Source organism: Mustela erminea, chromosome 4, assembly GCF_009829155.1.
Source record: "Mustela erminea isolate mMusErm1 chromosome 4, mMusErm1.Pri, whole genome shotgun sequence".
Classification (NCBI taxonomy): Eukaryota; Metazoa; Chordata; class Mammalia; order Carnivora; family Mustelidae; genus Mustela; species Mustela erminea.
In genome coordinates, this window is record NC_045617.1 from 79,567,245 (window position 1) to 79,591,136 (window position 23,892).

The following is a 23,892-nucleotide window of genomic DNA, read 5'->3' on the forward strand; positions in this document are numbered from 1 at the left end:
TTTGTTTTGTTTTTCCCCTAGGGAAGAAAGGATCTTTACTTGACTCATCAAGAACCAGCAATCTATAACTCATTAGGAGTTGAAGATATGTTCATCTAAAACCAGAAATACTTAGTACTTGATAATATCATGATGTGGGAAACAAAGGTAGAAGAAAAGTTATTAAATTTCCTTACTACCTAGAGCCACTCACAAGTCCTTGAAAGAGACAGAGTGACATTCCTCTAGGGACTCAACTGCCTCCACCTTAATACTTTGCTAAGGGCAAAAGGCAATCCTAGCCTGACCTCCAACTCCCACTGCCCCTCACATCCACCCCCAACCAGGATTCTATAATTCTATTGTATTTTTATGTATTTATTTATTTATTTTAAAGAATTTATTTATTTATTTGACAGAGAGAGAGTGATCATAAGTAGGCAGAGAGAGGGGGAAGCAGGCTCCCCACCAAGCAAATTTCCAGACATAGATCTCAATCCCAGGACCCTGGGATCATGACCTGAGCCAAAGGCAGACTTTAACACACAAAAATTCCTTTGGAAACTTTATCTCTAAACCCTCCAAGATACGGGATGGCAATCATCCCCAAGCATATGGTCCCCTGATATGGTCCACATCTGAAGCGTCTCATGACTAAGGTTTTATTAGACATTGATAAATGACCTTTCCCCAACAACAGCTAGCCCCTCAAGGTTCTGGAAGCCTTGCTTCCAAAATTCCTTAGAGACTTACCATATCCCTGACCCCTTCCAACCTACAAGTATATAATGGGCCACTCCTCACAACCCCAGTGCTGCAGCTGCTCTTTCTTCCTATTGGTCCTGTCCCCATGCTTTAATAAACCAACATTTTACACCAAAGACATCTCAAGAATCTTTCTTGGTCATTGGCTCTGGACTCCACCCCACTGAATCTCACTTATATTCTAAAATTTCATCCATCATATCTTGGTTGCCTTTACTAAGCCAAATATTTAGAAGCAGCTCTGTTATCACATAGCATAATTCCTTTATTTACAACACAGAGATATGTATGATGTAGAAGGTAATCTGAAAGTCATTAGTTCTTTTTCTGTATAACAGTAAAATCTGAAGTCTGTCACTTTCTAAATGGAAAGTATCATGATAATATTTTCATCATCTAGTTACCAAGATACACATAATGTATTTTGTTAATTCTCTTTCTTCAGTTGGGATAACTAAATAGAAAACAAACAGTTTATACAGTTATTGAATTGGATTCTATTAGACTATAAAATAAAAGCTTGTAAAAAACTGAGAGAACTTGACCTCTCAGGTATTTTTATTGCCACATAATAGATTTCATTCTAAAAACATGTCTTCTGTGTTTTTTTTTAAAGATTTAATTTATTTATTCGATAGACAGAGATCACAAGTAGGCAGAGAGGCAGGCAGAGAGAGAGAGGGAGTGAAGCAGGGTCCCCACTGAGCAGAGAGCCTGAGCTGGGGCTCGATATGGAGGACCAGGATCCCCAGGACCCTGAGATCATGACCTGAGCTGAAGGCAGAGGCTTAACCCACTGAGCCATCCAGGCACTCCATGTCTTCTGTGTTTTAATGCTGATTTCATTATTGTTATTGTTATTTGAAATCTAAATTCCAACTAGATGTTGGAATTTTCATTATATGCTATTGCTGAGTAATCTAGGGCAAGTTATTTAAATGCTCTGAACCTGACTTTCTTTACCTATAAAAATATCTATGATAGGTTTAAGTACCACAATAAATAAATTAATAGACTATAAACATGAAGTTTATAGTCTTAACAAAAATTAGTGTTCAAAATAATTTAAATACTTAAACTTATAATAAGCTTATATGCATGTATGTTTTCAATATGATTTGATAATTTCATCAGTAAAGCCACATAGACACATAACATAATTGAAAATTTATAAATATGCCAAATATGTAGAGGGAAAAGTAAATGCACTCATCATCTAGGCTCATATAATTTTAAATATTTAAATTTAAATAATTTTTCTATTTTTCCTGGAAGTTAAAACAAAAGAAAATGGAAATTTTCATTCTATTTTTTTCATGAGAGATGGTGTTTTTTGATATTTAAGCATATTTTTGCAGAAAACACAGACTTTTTTTAAAGCCTATCTGACTACTTTCTATTTGGGGCATAGCATTAAAAATATTACCCAATGAAGAGTTTAGGGATTAGGCTGATAAAGTCCAGCAGGCTGTGTTCTCATTTTAATTTGATGGAAAAAATGTGATAAATATACTTGTCTACCCTCACTGAACAAACTTTAACCATTTCTTCCATCATCCAGGACTTTGACAAGAACTCTTTCTTAGATAATTCAAGTTTAATTTCTCTGCTGAGCTCACTGGTATATCTCCATAATTTACAGTGATTTTAATATGTGGTTTCCTGACTATCATTTTTGTATTAAAGATGAAGTAAATAGTAATATAATAAATATGTATAAGGACAAGATTAGGAAAAAAAGATAAAATGATAACATACTATTAGCCAAAGTACAAGTCTGAGTCAACAGGGTCTTCTAAATCAAGGTAAGTGGCTGAAATGTCCTCCAAAATAGGTGGGGAGACTGGTCAAAGTGCCTTGTCAGAGACCCCAGGGCACTGAGGCTTCCAGCTCTTACCCTTCTGCTCACAAAGAATCTTTGCCTGAGACTTTTGTGTATGTGTTTAATACTCACAGAAGAGTAGATTCTAAGCAGCTTAGGCATATCCTGCTGAAACTTTCTTAGTGGCTTCAATAATCCAAAGGTACTTTCAGAAAGCTAGTGCCTTTCACTTGTAACAAGACACTGTCAACAACATAGTAGAAAGCTTTTTATTTTTATTTATTTATTTATTTATTTATTGTAGACAATTTTAAGGTAGGCTGGGATGACGAGTTATTGGAATAAAAAATGGAAGACTATTCATTAATTTGGTGGAAAAGAGACTATGGGAAATCAAAGTATAAGTACAACAATTAGAAAAAGACAAACTGCAGAATATTCCTGAATCTGCCTTCAGAATACAGAATGTGCTCATCTATGTGCAGGGCAAAAGCACAGAGGAGACTGCAACTACTGTATCAGATATCTAGATATATGAACGTTATACATTAGCTCACATTCATGTACATGTCTATATTCCCATCCTGGGCTCAAAGTCTAACCCCTGGTGATGATCTTTGCCAACAAGAGCCAAAAAATGCCTTGCTGTCTGTGAGTCTGAGTGAATTGAATATGCTGGGACAGGACAGGTCTAAAGCTGCACTGAGACCCATGTCTTTTGGACAGTGACTGAATCCACCTAAGTTTGGATTGGGTTAGAGAGCACACAAACAGTCTGTCTATGATCCACTCACTTCTGTTCCCTAGTTTAGGATTTCCAGGTTGTCCTTAACGCCTCCCAAAACTAGACCATCGAGGCAAGAGAGAGAGGAACCACAATTGTCTAGTTATTGTCAAAACTCAGTTTAATAGGAAACCCAATATAGGACAATTGTAAGGACCAACTTTATATAAATTCTCCAGCTTTCTGAGACAGAAATTGTGATTTTCTCCCCCTACCATCCCACCCTCATATTCAGGCACCAAGCTTCAGGTTTTTTGTTTGTTTTCAGGTTCTTTGTTTATTTAGTTCAGTAAATTAGTTCGTAGATTGAAAGGATTACTAGAGCTGAATTGCCTGGGGTCTCAATTCAGCTCTAGTAACCCTTTCAATCTATGAATTAATTTACTGAACTAAATAAACAAACAAACAACCTAAAACAACAACAACAACAACCCTATAGAACCACTTATGAGAAGATAAAAATGTCTTCAGGTATTGTGTCTTTGTGATATAGGAGTACTCTGAAGTACAAGGTACAGGAGGACCCCTTCCTGTCTCAATCTAAGGTGGACACTGTTGCAGCAAAACATTTATCTTCAGTTTTATTTTTCTTTTTTGCCTTGTCTTAAAATGCTGATTTATTTCCTATAAACCTTGTCACGAAAATAAAGAATGTATTTTGTCCCTTGAAAAAAGTGGCTTTATTCCACACATTCTCTTACAGGGCAAGCCTACAGATTTAATGACCTTGTTTTTTGTTATTTGAGGTCAACAAGAAATAACTATAAGAAAGTGGACCTAAGCAAAGTCAGGCTATTATTAAATAATAATCCCATGTTCAAGTTTGGAAATCTCAGACAGCTAATTGTAATAGAAAGGAAACTATCCATTTCATTTACAAGAGTGAGTTTTTAAGTATAGAATCTTAATATCTTGCTTGCTTTTTTCCCTTTGTATCTAATAGTACTGAAGAAAAACTTATAAGGAAGGAAATATTGGCGGAAAACTACTTTAATTTCAGTAATAACTTACAATTACAGCTTTTACCATTAATTATTTTATCACTGAATTTCTTTCCATAAAATTATGACCTTTACTATAAATATAAGAGGACAAGTGAATAGAATATTCTTTCTTGAGCTTCTTGTTCCTAAACTCCCATTGCTTCATGGTGAACTTTATCTTATTTATTTATATATTTATTATTTTTTGTGAACTTTATTTTAATCTTTACAATTTAATCTTTTTTGTGTGCACGGTAAAAACATTTAACATGAGATCTACCTTCTTAGCAAATTTTAAATGCACAATACAGTATTGGTAACTATAGGTACAATGTGGTACAGCAAATCTTTAGAATTTATTCATATTATTAACTGCAACTTTATATCTAAAACACTTGCTAATTCTTTTCCCTTCAGCCCTGGAAATCACCATTCTACTCTCTGTTTCTATGAACTTGACTATTTTACACACCTCATATCAGTGGAATCATGATGTATATTTGTCTTTCTGTGACTGGCTTATTTCATTTAGCATAATGTCTTCCAGGTTCATTAGTGTTCTCACAATGGTAGGGTTTCCCACTTTTTTAAGGCTGTGTAATATTCCATTGTATGTATATATAATATTTTCTTTATCCATTCATTCATCCAAGAACACTTAAGTCACTTCCATTTCTGAGCTATTGTGAATAAATGCTATAATAAATATCAGAATCTTTGAGATCCTGATTTTGATTCTTTTGCATATATATACCTAGAAATGGGATTACAGGTTCATATGGTAATTCTATTTTTAATTTTTCAGAAATCTCCATACTGCTTTTCTTAGAAGCTTTCCCATTTTATATTTCAATGTATCAGGGTTCTCTTCTCTCCACATTTTTGTTATCTTTAGTTATTTTGATAAGAGCCATCCTGACAGGAATAAAGTGGTTTTGATTTGCATTTCATTGATGATTAGTGATGTTCAGTGTATTTTCATATAGTTTTTGGCTATTTGAATGTCTTCTTTGGAGAAATGTCTCTTCAGTCCTTTTCCCATGTTTTTAAAAGCTTTTATTTATTAATTTGAGAGAGAATGACAGCACATGAGAGAGAGTACAGGCAGAAGGAGTGGCATAGGGAGAAGCAGACTCCCCACTAAGCAGGGAGCCAGAAGTGGGGGCTCAATCCGAGGATCCTGGAATCATGTCCTGAGCTGAAGACAGATGCTTAACTGACTGAGCCACTCAGGGTCCCCCTCATTTTTTCAATCAGATTATTTGGAATTTTGCTATTGTTTTAGAAGTTCCCTATATATTTGTAAGCTAACCCCTTATCAAACATATGGTTTATAAATATTTTCTTCCATTCTATAGGTTCCCATTTTCACTGTTGATTATTTCCTTTGCTATGCAGAAACTCTTATTTTGATGAAGTCCCACTTGTCTATTTTTGCTCTTGTCGCTTATGTTTTTGGTGTCATGTTCAAAATCATTGTCAAGATCACTGTTGTGAAGTTTTTCTCCCAATTTTTTTTCTAGAAGTTCTATAGTTTCAGGTCTTATGTTTAAGTCTTTATGTTTAAGTCTTTAATCCATTCTGAGTTTTTTTTTTTTTTAAGATTTTGTTTATTTGACAGAGATTACAAGAAGGCAGAGAGGCAGGCGGGGCAGGGTGGGGGAAGAAGCAGGCTCCCCAATGAGGGGCTCGAGCCCAGGACCCTGGGATCATGACCTGAGCCGAAGGCAGAGGGTTTAACCCACTGAGCCACCCAGGTGCCCCTTGAGTTGGTTTTGTGTATAGTTATGACAAGTGTCCAATTTCATTCTTTTTCATGTTGATGTCCAATTTTCTCAGCACCACTTTTTGAAGAGATTATTCTGTCTTCATTGTGTACTCTGGACTCCCTCATGGAAGATTAGTTGATCACTTATGTATGGGTTTAGTTCTCTATTCTGTTGACTTGGTCAATATGTCTATTTTTATGCAAATGCACTGTTTAAATTGCATAGCTTTCACAGTATATTTTGAAATTAGAAAGAACAAAGCTGGAGACATCATGCTTCCTAATTTCGTAATAATCTTTACAATTATAAACAGGCAAACATCCCAACTCTCTGGAATTTTCCAACACTGAGAAGGTGCTTGAAATAAATATTGGACTAAGAATAAGTAGAATGGCATTATTTTAAAAGAATTTATTGCAAGGTCAATGTATTATGTTTTTAATACCAGTTTCTCAAGATCTTTAAGTTGTGATAAAGCAAAATGTTGGAACTTCTAAATGCATAGTTTTTAAAATGTATAATTTTTTCATAGGAAACTGTGTTCATTTTAAGAATGAGGTATTCCCTGGAGGCCATGCATAAATAAGGAGGTGCTATCCATGTACTGGGTTATCTTAATGGTTTATAGTCACATTAATCTTTAAATTGAGCTCTGAATTTAGTCATTTGTAAATAAATGCTCTCCAGAGAGATCATCATCAAGAAGTAACTAAGCTATTGTTTAAAACTAAAGCCTATTTTCTGAATTAGTGAAGCAACTTTCATTATGGACAATCTAAAAATTGCAGGCTATTTCCTATTTACCTATTGATGCATTTTAATGAGTGTGCAATAACCTAAGAAATGAGAGGTTTTCAACTTTGAAGTTTACCTGAAATCATGATCACAGTATGCAATGTCAAAATGAGTTGAGTTAGTAAATCTTTCCACAAATTAAACCTGTCATTTTTCTCATGTTTATATTTTATGTTATGTAAATTTTATCTATCACAGTAAAATGAATCAATGCCTTCTATATGTTAATTGCTATTATTAGAACTTTATCATTTGTCATTTCTCTTTTAAGGCACTAGTTTACATGATTCTAAAACTAAGTGTACATGTAAACTTTAGTAATGGGTATTGGTTTTTCTAAATATGTGTCATAACTAGGAGATCCTTCTGTTGACCCCAAAATACTTGCCTGCATTGAATATCTTTCTTCCTTTATAGACTAAAGCCTTTTACTTTAAAAAAAAATTATTTATTCATTTAGGACATAAAGAGACAGAGAGAGAAAGACAGCATGAATAGGGTTGGGGAGAGACAGAGGGAGAGGAAGAAGCAGAGTCTCACTAATCCAGAAGCCCGATGTGGGGCTCCATCTCAGGACGAGGAGATTATGACCTGAGCCAAAGGCAGATGCTTAACCATCTGAGACATCCAGTCACCCCACCTTTTACTTTTCAAATTCAAATTATATCAATTTTATTTTTAATAATTGAGAACATAAAAGTTTTAGTTTTCTTTTACAGTTCCACCTTATTATTTTACTTTTTTGAAATGACTAATTCTTTCTTTTATATGTTCATCTATAGTTCTTTTATTTTATATTGAGAAAAAGATACACATCTTAAAACCCAATTAGAGGAAAACACAAACTCTCCTCAAAATTTGAAATTTAATTATAAAATAGCTTATAACTTATTAGTATATTAAAATTAAATTTTTGAAATGTATTTAGTCATAATGATATAAAGACTTCATTTTAAATGTTAACTGACTCTCTCTTCCTCTTTTCATCACATTATTCTATTTAAATTATATCCATATATGTCTCCTTGTGTCTAAATTTGGCACAAGGTTTTCACTGAGATCCTCATATTTTTTCACTGAAACCACCTGTTAACACACTGTATGTTTGTTATAATTTCCCTGACAAATTCCCAGAGAATAAAAATGGCCAGTGACCATCATATGCCTATGTGGCTCTTTATTTGAGCCACAACTTTGTGTCATGAAGACACATAGATTCCAAAACAACAAATAAATAAAAAGTACATTGGTCAGGCAGAAAGGCTAAAATTCACAAGACAGGAAGCAACAAGTGTTGGCGAAGATATGGAGATAGGGGAACCCTCTTACACTGTTGATGGGAATGTAAGCTGATACAGCCACTCTGGAAAATGGTATGGAGGTTTATTAAGAAGTTAAAAATGGAGCTACCCTACAACCCAGCAATTACAATAGATATTTACCCCAAAGGTACAAATGTAGTTATCTGAAGGGGCACCTGCACCCCAATGTTCATAGCAGCAATGTCCACAATAGCCAAACTGTGGAGAGAGCCAAGATGTCCATCAACAGACGAACAGATGAAGAAGATGTGGTATATGTATATACAATGATATTACTCAGCAATCAGAAAGGATGAATACTTGCCATTTACATCAATGTGGATGCAAAATAAATCAAACAAAGACAATTATTATATGATTTCACTCATATGTGGAATATAAGAAACTGTGCAGAGGCTCATATGGTAAAGGGGGGAAAACTGAATGAGAAGTCATCACAGAGGGAGGAAAAAACCATGAGAGATTCTTAACTATAAGGAAACAAACTGAGGGTTTCTGGAGGGGAGGTATGTAAGGGGATGGGGTAACTGGGTGATAGGCATCAAGTAGGCCACATGATGTGAATGAGTACTGGGTGTTATATGCAACTTATAAATTATTGAACACTACACTTGAAACTAATGATATACTATATATTGACTAACTGAATTTAAATTTAAAAAATTTTAAAAGTACACTAGTCATGGCTAATTCCTTATTTTTTCCTCATCTCCTTTCCACTGAGACTAGAATCATCTGTGCAGAACCACCCATGGCTTTTTTAGTTTCTTCCTACATGTGATGTGTGGAATTTGTCACCATCATTTTACAGAAGTCTATTTTAATTACATTTTATTGTTGCAAACTGACCAGCGATGCATACTTCAGAGTTTCCTGTTGGTTTTGATTAAACAGATAAACACATCTAGTGTAACATAAATTAATTTGCAAGAAACTTGAGTTTTTCTCTTTTTCACTTTCATTATAGGAAATGTAGTAGTCTATAAAGTAGAGAAAGCAAGAAAAAGTTCAGAGCTTTGGGCTTAACATAGTGATTGAAATGGAAAGTCATGTAAAATCTCCAAGGATATGTTCTTCCAAGAAAGGCAAAGAATTGTGGAAACACTTTACATGATGGGATATATAAGTAGGGCCCTGGAGGTCCAGCTGTGAAAGCAGACTACTGGAGTTAAGCACTTAGCTGAAAATTGCTTTCTATCATCTGAGCTAGAAGTAATCAGAAGCCAGGCATGAAGGATTAAAGAAAAATACTTTGGGTATATACTTGGCTTCTAAAAGTTGGAATTCTATTTTTCTTCTTTTATGCCCAGGCTAAAATCTGATTCTCTTCATAATTTTCAGAATTAAAGGGTTTTCATGATCATTTATTTTTTAAAGTTAGAAAAACATATATATTTACAGTAAAATCAACACTTTAGAGCTTGTTGGGTAGTTATAAAATATAGTGTAATACTGAAGAATCATAACTCCCAAAAGAGACTTTGAGGAATATTTGGTGAAAACTATTTTATGATTGATAAGAAAAATGAGACCTGGAAAGGAAATTAAAATTCTTGCTATCAAAACCTCTTTGTCTTTAATCCTGTGTCCATAACTATTCAGATAATGTTACTTGGGGGCAAAACCCCACTAAACACTAGATCAGATGTTTCCTAATGGAATGCAAGCAGGTACTCTGATAAAAGGCCAAAGCTATGGAATCAAGTTGTTTTCTAGTCAATTCTGATGTCAAGTATTGTCCTTGTTTTCATTGTAGTTGTGACTTACGGTTTAAAAACAAGCCAGTGTACACTTGAATAACTAGATGATATCGATTTAAATCATAGGGTCATATCTAATGTAGCTTTCAATTTTTAAGATCTGTTTTCACTTGGAAAAATCATTTCTCCAAAATTTCTCCAATGATTCTCTAATGTATTTTAGACTTTCCAAAAACATCTATTATTATCTTATACTAATAATGGGTATCACTTATTGGCCATTTAGGAAAAACACTTTGTCAACATTTTCCAAGTTGTTATTCACATAATCTTATGAGTTAGGTATTATTTTTCCCAATTGACTGAGGAGAGGACCGAGGCTTAGAGAGATGATGTAACTTTTCCATGGTCCCACAGTATTGGTAGTCTTCTCTAAATTTTGGAAAGCTCTGTATTCCTTTCTTTTAGGAACTCTTTTCTCCTGTTCCATACAATTTCAATGGTACTATCACTGAAGCAGTACAGTTTTCTTATTATGGAGCTAGACACACAACCCCACCTAAACGATTAGAGCCTTTGGGAGAGAACTGATGTGTACTAGGAGGGGAAGGAATTTCTGGACCCTTCTGAAATTGTTATCTGTAGGAATTGTGTAAGCCATAGGACTTGCTGGGGTCCACCTTTCCTATATATGACTTGAGGAGAGAAATAGCCAAGTGAGAAGAAGCAGAGCCAAAAAAAGGAGAAAAAATAAAATCCTGATAACAGCATTTTCATCCTTGGCATGAAACCCATTCTAGTCCTGGACCATCACAGTCATATGCAAACAAAAGCCAAAGTTCTAATAATTTCTTATTATATGTCGCTCCAAGTATCATTTTATAGTCATATAAAATGGTTTGCAGTCACCCCATACAATGTACACTTTTCTTTCTGTTTTCTCAACATACCAGCTTTCTCTTCTGTTTTTCCATCTTCACAGTAGAATATATCTGCTCTACAGCTTCCCAAACTACATATTAAAATTCTGGCCACATGCATAGTCTAATCATCTGTTTTGAATTCTTGTTCCAAATTTAATGGACTTTATGTAATCACCTGTAGCTTGGAAAGTGGCACTGCAAGGTGCACAAGTAGCTGTCAATAACCCAACTCCGAGGGGGTGGGAAATTCAGAGTGAAGAAGGCCTGGGTGGACTTCCTGTAAGGCATCAAGCCAAAAGTTTTCAGTTCTTTTTCAACAGGCTTTTCGGCCATCTAATCCTTCTTAATTGGTGGGGTGTACAGTGTTCTTTTACCTTATTATTTATTTCTTAAGCTGTTACTTTATTTAGAAAACTAGTTTTGAAGTGGAAGAGATTTATTTTTGAAAACTACCTCAATTCAAGTAATGAAGAAACTCAAATCAGAGGTGCCTGGCTAACTGTCGGTGAAGCATTTGCCTTCATCTTAGGTCATGATCCTGGGGTCCTGGTATGGACAGTCTGCTTCTCCCTCTTCCTCTGCCCTCCCTGTACTCATGCCCTGTCTCTCAAGTAAATAAATATTTAAAAAAAACAACAACCTTCAAATCATATAGTGAGTTCAGAAAAAGAATGATCAAAGTTAAAATTATTTTTAAGCAATCTCTCTTGAACTCATCACATGCTATACTGACTGAGCTAGTCAGGCACCTCAAGAAAAAGATTTTTTTTTTTAAACAATGGCACATGTATTAAATGTAAATAAATTATTTTTACTTGATGTGTAACTTACATGTAACTTACGAGGCACTCAAAGTCTGTTAAACAAATAAATCATAGATGTATATGTGTTTTAATTTAATGTTTTGTAAGAACTTATTAGTAATATTGATTATTTATGTCTAGTTTGTGGAATTGAAAACGAGTATAAATGCTCAACTGGTATTTCAAAATGTGAATTTTGAAAACTGTCTGTTGCTATAGGATAAAAAGACTTACTAGAAGCAATTCCACTAATGTAAATTACCCATATATGTCATGGATTGAGATACAATTACCTTACCCAAATACTGGTTCTGACTTTGCATTACCAGAGCAGAGCTTAGTGGTCAGTTCCATTCAGGTTTTGAATAGCTAAAGGCCTATGGTTCTTCTTGAATTGTTTTAAGATTAATTTGTTTTGTTAAGATATCTTAACTTGAGAACTATTACATAATTAATGAAAATATATATGTGAGAGGCGCCCTGTTTTCTAAAGGAAAATTATGATTCAATTAAATATTGCATATGCTTCATTAGATCTTGAAATGATCTTATTTAAATATTGAACATCTTTTAAGAATATTGAGATGACAATTTCCCTATGATTAAAAATGCTATCTCCATTCTTAAAAATTTAATTTCAATCATCTCTCTTCAGGGAACAGCACAAGTTTATGAACAGCTTCACAGATAAGGCTCAGAATACATCAGGTCATTATGTGGAACAGTCCTGCTTTAGTGAGTGTTCATAATTTTCAGTATTTTCCTGCAGGAGAAAATGTTCTGTGAGCAGTAGCATGCTATACCATTAATTCTATCATAGGCAATGAGTAGAAAGAGGGAACACATCATAGATATATGAGTTTATTTGTAAATCAAATGAATAATTTCATTCTGACCCCAGGGACACTACTTGATAATACTGATGATGACCCAAGTATTCCCAGCCTAAGGATTCTTTTTGAGATAGGCATGAGGTACAAATAAATATGTATTTCTCACTCTTGTATCTCTTTTTCTTAATCTATTTAGAGGAGGCAAGACTGTCTTATTTTTATTTCCTATTTTTTTAAAATGACAATTTTCTTCCCTCAATTTTCTTTTCAAGTACACTCTTTCCTGAGGGCTCTCACATTGACAAACTTTGTGTCCTTATTTATGCACATGGGCAGGGTCAGGAGGGATGAAATCCCTTTTCAGAGCAGACTCTAAGGGCCCTTGAATACCAGGGCCAAAGAGCTCCATTCCAACCTTCTTGACCACTTCTTTCTAACCCTTGAAAATCCCTTAACAAGTGAAGCAGTCTTTTCTTACACAATTAGATACACAATTTTAATACAGATGTCTTAAAAGAACCAATTTTTGACCTTAAATTCATGCCAGGGCATGCATAACTGATAACCCTCCTTTGAAATGAAACATTATTTTGATTGATCAAGGTATCTTGGACCTGTTATAAGGATAATGCTCCCACATTATTTGAAGCTATAATTTTATTCTTTCTATGCAAACCCATTAATGGTTTGTTTGTTTTCATCATTTGAGTCTGGAAAATTTGGAATCTTTTCTAAATTTTAAATTCTAAATTCGGGAAATTTAGAATCTTTTCTTGTCTGTTAGACTCCCTTTAGACTACTGAAACAGCCAAACATAGACTGCAAAGAATTGAGCAGAGGCCATGGGCCACCAACTGAACCACCAAGCAATGCTATTGTTTTATTTTTGACTGGGAGATTAGGCTCTAAACTGAGAGTCCAAGGACTGTTAGTTCTGGCAGTTAGGTATCTTAGACTCCAATCTCTTTGTACCTCAGTTTATTTATTTTAAAACATCAAACATTCACTCTTACTTTATAAATCTGATTGCAGTCATTCCATAACACCAGGGAGAAAAGGCAATCTGAAAATATGATTTAAGGAAGGAAATAGTTAAAGCAGTTGGATAGAAATTAATTCACTTAATTTACTTTAGGGATACACCAAAAGAGAAGAAAAGAAGGCAGGTAACCTGGTCTAATTTTCTTGTCTACAGGACCTCTGGGTAAATAAACTAATGATATTTGCTAGAAGGAAGAGGCTTTGTCTACAAAATGCCCAGAGCAAAAGTCCCTGGATAAGTTTATTAATAGTAAATAGAACACAAAATCTGCAAGACATGACTCCCTGGAGAAGGCCATGCAGACAATACAATTCTCTAGGGGTATAAAACAGAGATGTGACTAAATTAAACTCTCTATACTGTGTGAGGAACCCTGAAAACCTCACTGAAAGACTTCATCTATATTGGGATAGAGGTATATGACCATGCAGGAAGGAAAGACCTAGGAGGGATTCTCAGTGTTCCTTACCCTTCTCTGCTTCTTCTGAGTTATTTGACTACTAGTATCTTTAAATTTATTTAGTAAAGCTTGATGGATAAGATTCTGATTTACATGAATTTGATTGGATGACACTATCCTTAGAGTTAGCTTAATACCTAACATGGCTGTGGTGGAAATATATATAAGATTTTGTTCTTATATGATTGTAAGAATTTAAAATTTTATATGGGTAACATTTAAAATAAGTAGAATTTTGACCTAGAACTTCAAACTTAGGGCTATTAGTGGGTTTATTTTGAGAGAAGTGTTTCTACTATCTTCAAACTGTCTTATTTCTAATATACCTTGCAGAAATTAATTTAAATTCCTGTACATAATAGTTGTCTTCTCTGATTTTCTGTGATGAATGAGATTTTTTCCTACTTTTTTAATATATTGTCATTTTAGTGGATGTTGTGGTGGGGGGAGAATCTGTAAAGGTAACGTGTATAGTTAAACATATAATCTTTGTTCACTATTTTTAATATTCACTTTTTAAAAGTCTATGGAATAGATTGTTTTTATAAAATAATAAGAGTGTGATAAGTTGAAAAGGAAAAGACCATTTTAGAATACTTTAGAATAATAAAAATAAAATAATAATTATAATTATTTTATATTTTCAGAGAAAAGTCTAAGATAGTAATAACCATATCTAGCCTCTACATAGTGCTTACTGTGTGCTAAGAAGATCTATTCTCAGGGCTTTACATGTATTACTTCTTTATTCCTCACAGATGTCTTATGACATAGTGTTACTATTATTGCCATTTTATAGATGAGAATTGAGGCACTGAGAAGTGCCTCATTGTTCACACAGCTAGTAAAATAACAGAGAAGGGTTTAAAATCCAGGAAGTCTGGTTCCAGAATTGATGTTCCTTAACCAATCTGATAAATTGACCATTTATTACAAGATTGAAATAAAATATTTTAATGAAATATCAGTTGAAATAAAATATTTATAAGAAATACAGTTTAAAAAAAAAACCCTGGACTTCTTTAGTGTTTTGGTATTCTTATATTATTTGTAAATAAGATAGTTCTTGTAGAGTGCTGACTGAATTATTAGCTAGGGATTCTCTAGAAACCAGAGTTTCAAAGTATTAACTTCTGAAGTTAGTCATGCACCCAATTCCTCCTTATGCAACAGTCTATCCATTTGTCTAGGTAAGCACACAAGGAATAGACAGTCTTGTGGTGAATACAAGATAACGAGATCTTTACAGTGGCAGAGCATAGAAGACTACATGGAGCTCTGAAAGGCTAAGGCTGCTCATGGCACTGCTCCTATGTTGGATCTGTGGACCATGACAGAGACTGTGGGAGATGGTTAGAGATGGCACAGATGTTGGAAATAAAAGATCTATTACTATATCTGTCTATATATCTATCCCCCCCGCCTCTCTCTCTCTTTTATCTCCTCTTCTTGCCCAGTTCACTACAACTCAGTTAATTAACTGCAACTGTGTGAAAATGACCAGTACAGTTTTTGGCATAATAACTATCATAGAGTCTACTCTTGTCTTTTTGATATTTCTTCCTATCTTCCATGTCTCTGGTCAAAAGCTGATAATGGGGAAAAAGAAAATAGGAGAGCCTCTTCAGGGTTATAGGATAAGGAGTCCTTTTCCAAGTAGCAAAGTATCAAATATTAGATTGTCTTATCACCACCCTATATGGTGCTTTAACCTGATACTGATCATAATGTCACTGTGTAATGCCAATCAATATTTGATCACCTCACCTCCCTGACTGAACACTCACCAGCATGCAAATTCTGAAGAAGAGAGAGCCTCTGAGAAATGAAAATCCATAGAGATCATGCGTAAGAGAAAGTCTTATTTGGTTTAGGTAAAGAGAAGACATAGATGAAGAACTATAGATAAGTTGTTTATCTCTGATTCAATCTTTTAGGGACCCTGGGTGGCTCAGTCATTAAGCATCTGCCTTCAGCTCAGGTCATGATCCCAGGGTCCTGGGATTGAGCCCCGCATCCAACTCTTTGCCCATTGGGAAGCTTTCATCTCCCTCTTCCACTCCTTCTTGCATTCCCTCTTTTGCTGTGTCTCTCTCTGTCAAATAAATAAATAAAATCTTAAAAAGAAAAGATTTAAATCTTTTAAAAGACTCACTAGAAACAGAAAGGGAGGCACAAGGATATCAGAGATTTGAATTGTGACTGAAATAAGTGATTTTTGACTTTGAATTTTCAATAACATAACACTTACTACCTTGGCATTAGAGAATCTGATGTCACAAAAAGCAAGTGAATCACTCATGAAATTTAATTTATGTTTCAAAATCTGTATTTAAGACCTTACTGTTATAGAACTGTGGGTGATATGTTCAATAAATCAATAAACTGAATAATTAATAAATTCCTATATTCAGAAGAGTTATTTGACTTTTCATCAATCACTTAGAGCATTTTTAACATGTGAGGGAGCATTTTATCAGGAGAAATATAGCAGAATGCTCAGATTTAGCAGTATTTGGAGCACTATTCTTTGGATACTATCCTTAGGCAAGTATCAATTACTCTTGGTCTATCTTGGATGACCTGAGGGGACTATAACCTCCTCAGGTAATATGTTCTCAGCTGAATTTCTAGGAGAACAGAATGTAGCTCAATATTTCAGTTTGTGGCTTGATTAAAGATATTGCTGGAAAGTTCCATATAAAACATCTGTTCCATTTATTTCTTTCCTTCTCCTTTGTCTTTCTCTTTTCCTCTTCTTTTTCTTCACCCTCCCTTTCTTTTATCCTCCTTCTGTTATAGATTGATCTATCAGAATCTTATAGACTGAACTATATCATCCTTTTCTTACAGAGTGATCACTAATTATCTGTTAACAAGAACTTTCCCTCATCCCAAAGTTGTTTCCTCTGGGTCCTTTCAAATATTGACATAAATAATCTATATTCAAAGACTGAATTGTTCTGTCTTGTAAGCCAGACTGTATCTCCAATTTCTCCTTACTTTTATTTTTTAATATTTTTAAAGATTTTATTTATTTATTTGACAGAGAGACAGAGAGCATAAGTAAGCAGAGCAGCAGGCAGAGGGAGAGAGAGAAGCAGGCTCTCTGCTGAACAGGAAACCTGATGTGGGGCTCAATCCCAGGACCCTGGAATCAGGACCAGAGCCAAAGAGCCGCCCAACCAACTGAGCCGCACAGGCACCCCTATTTCTCCTTACGTTTTAGCACAATGACTTACATGTAGAAAGCACAAAATAATTTTCATATATAATTTTGATTGGCTCTACTATGGTTTTTATGAATCAATCCACCACTTTCTATATATTCAACACTATTCCTATCATAAAAGAAATATCTGAATTTTGTATAAAACACATATGCATTAAAATTCAATTTTGTCTTGGTCTTTAAAGATTAATAACTTAAAAACAAAACAAAACAAAAAATCACCGACAGCCTGGAACAGTTTCCTTTCTAATTCAGCCAGCAGTGGGAAAATCACAAATGATACAAAAGGGGAAAAGATAGTTCTTTATTTATTTCTATCCTGGAGTATCTTTGGTTTTTACATTCATCAGCTGTTGAAAATTTGGGCTGTTTCTATTTTTTAGCCATTATGGATAGTACTGCTATAAACATTCATGTGCAAATTTTTGTGTGGACATATGTTTTTAATTCTCTTAAAATAAATGCATGGAGTTTTCACCCTCAGAATAAAGAGTGATAAAATAATACTGATATTTCTTTGTACAAGTTTATAAAAATACATATTCTTAGTAAAATATAATTCTCTGTACTGAAAAAAAGCTAAAAACACAAGGAAATTTTAATTAAACTATACTCATATTGAAGTTATAAAACAGAATTTTTACATACTAAGCAGATCAATGAAAATATACCTTCCTTAGTTTTATGTTAAAAAAAGATGAAAACCCCTCAAAGACAAAAAGAGAAAAAAAGTGTAACTGATTTTTCAACAAAATATAGTTCTATGTTGGAATAAAGTAAGCATATATTCATTCAAGCCTTTATTGATATCATATTATATAAGACGTAATAGGTGGAAGGTAAAGATTAACAAGACATAGTCCTTGTTCTCATAAGTTTTAAATCTAGGTGGTGATAAATTATTAATACAAGCAATACTGGTACAAGTATAAAGTTAGAGAAATTCAGAGGAGGGAGATAATACTTCACTTGCAGCGACTGAAGACAGAATAAGACTTTAATTTCATAGTCAGTGGGAAGTACCAATTGCAAGGTGTTGGGAATGCCCCATAGATATTCAGGATAGAGGTCAGAGTGAGACTATCATATAACAGTCATTTTGCGTAAAATAAATGAGAGGCATATTGAATACAATCTTCAAGGAACAGAGTACAGAAGCAAAAGCCTTTAAGACCAAAAATGAAGCTTTTTTTGCACTCCTATGGGTAGGCCATGGAAACAGAAGGAGAAGGAAAGAAAACAAAGGAATAACAGAACATGGCAAAGAGCTATGTTTCAGAGAATTCATGATAGAATTTTGAGTGTTAAGACAAGAAAAACATTACACACACACACACACACACACACACACACACACTTCCTTTTTAAAATATATTGAGCTTCTCAGTTGGTTAATCCTCTGCCTTTGTCTCAGGTCATGATCTCAGTGTCCTGGGATCCAGTCCTACATCAGCACCTTGATTAGTGGGTTATCTGCTGTCCCTCCCTCTGCTCCCACGCTCTCGCAAATAAATACAATCTTTAAATATATATATATATAGAGAGAGACTTATATGAGCCAACATTGTGCAAAGATTGGCTTGAAGTACAGGAAGTTTAGAATAGGTCTTCCACAATCAAGGGTTTACAGTTTAGTCTGGGAGACATATAAAAACAAATGCCAAACAATAAAATAACTATATAATTTAAAACTAAATTATATGTAGTGACTATAAGTGCTATAGAAGTATGGAGAAAATTAATGAGGATTGGTATACTCAAGTACACTATATTAGCTGAGATTGTTTCCTTCAGTATCTAGCAGAAAATTGACAAAATGAAGAGCTTACATGATAAAAATATTTATCATAAGAAAACATCTATTTACATGAACAAGGGCTTGTTAAACAGTAGGTTTTTGTTAAATAAAAATTAAAAATTCTCTTCCTTCTCTTCTGGCAAGAAGATGGCTAAGAAAATGCATTCATAAAGTCTTGTACTGTCCTTTCATTAAGAAAGGAAAGATATGGCTATATCTTGTTTAAAAGAGAGAGGAATCTTCCCAGAAGATTATCAGAGTACTTTTACCTCATTGGCTATGCACATGACAACTATAGGATCAAGGGAACCCGTGACAGTGAGTATCTGGCAAAGAGGTCATGTTTCGCTTTCACGGGTCTTAATCATCCTCTGAGGATGCAGGGCCCTATTTTCCCAGAAATTAGGGAGTATCTGCAGAATTACCTAAACATAAATTGAAGAGTTTGTTCTTAGGAAGAAAAGGTAGTCTTTGTGAAAGATGTACATGGTGTGCCTCCATTTTTCCTATCATGTTTTATAAAAAAGTTAACTTTTTAAAAATATTTTCTACAAGAATATTTCTAATAAAAGAGCATACAATTTGTATTCAATATTTATAAAGCATAATTTAAAAGGAATATGAACCATTTGAAGAGAAGGTAAACATTTTAGAAATGTAAACTCAAAGGATTTTAGTGCCACAATATATAAAACAATCATTTCAAATTTGATTTTTGTATATTGAACAAAGCTGAATTAAGCAGACACGTTGCCAGTCTAAAATGACATTATCTCAGTGGAATTAAATGCTGCATGCAAAAAAAAAAATGCTGCATGCAATGGAAATCCTTGGTAATTCATAGTAAAGGAGAATTGGTCAATATGATTAAAATTGTGAGATTTCCAATAATTTTTTTTTTTAACTTTTAACTCTTGTGACTCTTATAACAGAAGAGTAAAACATTTCTTTAACTGTTTCCTATTGAACCATTACAGTATTTGCTGAAGGACTAGCACTGCATTTATTATTAATTTGTCTCCAAGGCTCAAGGGGTAAGACTGAAGAGACTGGAACTAAGTCTAGATAGAAAACAATAAATAATAAATAACAACAATAATAATTTGCATTTTCCCACATCCTCCAGCTGTGGAAGTCAAAGTGGTTCACAAACATTAATTAAGCTTCACAAGATTCCAGCAAGGGAGGCAAATAATGTTGTCCAGATGGGAAAAATAAAGAACTGAAAAGCTAGTGAAGGTCACACATAAGTTAATAACAGACTCGGGAACATTCCCCACTGTCTCTCTTATCCAAAATTCTCTTCCCAACTTTACTAACTTTTGATTGTATCCTTTTATTTTTTTCAAATATAGAGAGAGTCACTTTGAAGGAAAAAAAAACATCTCTAAACCTGTTGGACTCAAAATCACTGAGTTGCAAAGTTTGAAACTTATTCTTAAAATATCATTTTGTTTATAATGTTATATGTACCAGTTTTCATTGCTACTGAAATGTATAATACTATTATGTCCCACTTTGTGGGTGGTTAACTCTGAACTCAAAAGAAAACCAACTCTAGGAAAAGATAGATAACACTTGCTATATTATTATTGACAATGAATTCAGCAGTTGTAAATGTGCTGAAGATGACAAGAACACAATTAAGTTAACCTTTAAAAATTCAAGGAGATATGGAATAAGCTAAATTTTTATTTATCTGAGGACTCTGTCCCTGTGTCGACTGACATTTATTTCATGTTTCATATATTTCATATTCAGGTACTAATATTCTGAATTGGTCACATTTAAATGAAATACTTTAAGTGGTAACTTCATTAATACATTTTGGAATGCCACTTATTTAGAGTGATGGGAGTTCCTAGTTTGGTTTACAAGATTAAAAAACAATCTTTTCTCTTGGATGTTAGGAATTAAACAGGAAATTAGTGTGCTTAAGTGTAAGGAACTATTGTTTGGGAAGTAATAAATGTGAATATCTTTTATTATGCAACTTGAAGTTATATTCAATATTAAATACAGATACATTCTCTATCTGTATCTGCAGATACATTCAATATTAAATAACAACACAGATATAACAAGAAACTCTAAAAATTTCAAAATAGGTAGATGGTGTCCTTTATCTGTTTTATAGATAGTTTACCTACTCAGCTAACTTAACTACAACATGATTGCTATATGGCCAATTCATTTATGACAATAAAAGATTCTATTCTATAATGATCACATAAACCCAGCCACTCATATGAGACATTTGGTGCTGTGAGTCTAAGTGCACGAAGGACTTTCATCAGACATTTTCCATAGCTGTGAAAACAATTTGAGTCAGCCTTACCATCTTCCTCTATCTGCAGTGTCTTTATTTTCTTCAAGGTAGAAAGTTATGATCACAGATAGACTTATTTTACTTAGCATAAGTAAAATACCATCCAGTTGCATCCATGTCTATATAAATGGTAAGTATTAATCCTTTCTGATTGCTGAGTAATATTCCATTGTATATATGAGTCACTTCTTTATCCATTTATCTGTTGAAGGACATCTTGGCTCCTTCCCCAATTTGGGTATTGTGGAAATTGTTGCTGTGAAGATTGAGGTGCATGTGCCACTTATTTTCACTTCATCTGTATTTTGGGGTAAAAAAAGAAAGTTATGATCACAGATAAAGAAAATGTACACTTTTTGAAGGTGTTCTCCCCCACCCCCCCAGGACAAATAATGTGGAATTAAGTGAGGTTGGGGAAAAGATAATGTTTTTTTATCAGGGACAGAGAGGTAAGAAGATGTGAAGCAAGGGCATTGGATGGGTGAGAGAACTACAGATAGTTTAAATAAACAAAAGTAAAGGAAGACAGCAAAAAGTTGGAAGTCAGAGTCCCTCTCAGCTCCCACATGTCCATTCTATTCAGTCTTCAACTCTTGCTAATGATGGAGGCTTAAAAAAAAAAAAAAAGATTTATTTATTTTAGAGACAGAGAGAGCAGGTGGAGGGGCAGCAAAAGATGGAAAGAGAATCTCTTTAAAAAAAAAAAATTTTTAAAGACATTATTTAATTGTGTGAGAGAGAGCACACAAGCAGGGGGAGCAGCAGGCAGAGGGAGAAGCAGGCTCCCTGCTGAGCAAGGAGCCCGAAGTGGGACCTGATCCCAGGACCCTGGGATAATGACCTGAGCCAAAGGCAGATGCCTAACTAACTGAGCCCCCCAGGTACTCCAGAGAGGGAATCTTTAAGCAGACTCCCCACTGAGTGCAGAACCTGAGATCATGACCAGAGCCGAAGTCAAGAGTTGGACACCTAAGTGACTGAGCCATCCAGGTGCCCTGCTGATGATGAAGTCTTAAAGAAAATTTTGGAGAAAAATGAGCATCTGAGATTGAATCACTTTTTTCTCCTTCTAATATATAGTAATATATATATATATATATATATTTAAATTTATGTATATATCTATAGGTAGGTAGATAGCAAATATCTTTAGTTTCTTAAAGATTTTGATTTGGAGACACATGGATGGTTCAGTGTGTTAAAGCCTCTGCCTTAAGCTCAGGTCATGATCCCAGGGTCTTGGGATCGAGCCCCACGTCAGGCTCTCTGCTCAGCAGGGAGCCTGCTTCCCTTCCTCTCTCTACCTGCCTCTCTGCCTACTTGTGATCTCTGTCAAATAAATAAATAAAATCTTTAAAAAAAAAAGATTTTGATTTGGGATAAGAAACATGAATTTTACTCTTTCTTGCCTATGGTAGCAAATACATGACAGGATTTTCTAAATAATTCCATGATACTAAACAAGGAACTAGAACAATCTTCTTATAATGCCCGCGCACACACACACACACACACACACACACACACACACACACAGATATCCTCATAGATTTAGCAATTAATGCATATCTAATTAAGAAGAATTAAAATAAGCATCTGTCAAATGAGATTGTGTGATATTTATAATTGCATTTCACAGTAAGATGTCATAATATTTTCTAAATGGGTTTTAGCACTAACATTTCTAGTAATCCCTAAAAATAAACCTCTAATTTCTTTTTTTAAATTTTATTTTTTCAGTGTTCCAAAATTCATTGCTTATGCACCATACCCAGTGCTCCATGCAGTATGTGCCCTCCTTAATACTGATCACCAGGCTCACCCCACCCCCCATCCCTTTCCAAAACCCTCAGTTTGTTTCTCAGATTCCACAGTCTCTCATGCTTCATCTCCCCTTTTGATTTGCCCCAATTCACTTTTCCTTTCCTTCTTCTAAATGTCCTCCATGTTCTTCCTTATGCTCCACAAGTAAGTGAAGCCATATGATAACTGACTTTCTCTGCTTGACTTATTTCATTTAGCATAATCTCCTCCAGTCCCATCCATGTTGATAGAAAACTTGGGTATTCATCTTTTCTGATGGCTGCATAATATTCCATGGGTATATATGGGCCATATCTTCTTTATCCATTTGTCTGTTGAAGGGCATCTTGGCTCTTTCCACAGTTTGGTGATTGTGGCCATTGCTGCTATGAACACTGGAGTACAGATGGCCCTTCTTTTCACTACATCTGTATCTTTGGGGTGAATACCCAGTAGTGCAATTGTAGGGTCATAGGGTATCTCTATTTTTAATTTCTTAAGGAATGTCCACATTGTTTTCCAGTGGAAAAGTGGCTGCACCAACTTGGAAAAGTAGCTGCACCAACTTGCATCCCCACCAACACTTGTTGTTTCCTGTCCTGTTAGTTTTGGCCATTCTAACTAGTGTAAGGTGGTATCTCAATGTGATTTTGATTTGAATTCCCCTGATTTCTAATGATGATAAAATTTTTTTCATGTGTCTGATAGCCATTTGTGTATTTTCTTTGGAGAAGTGTCTGTTCATTTCTT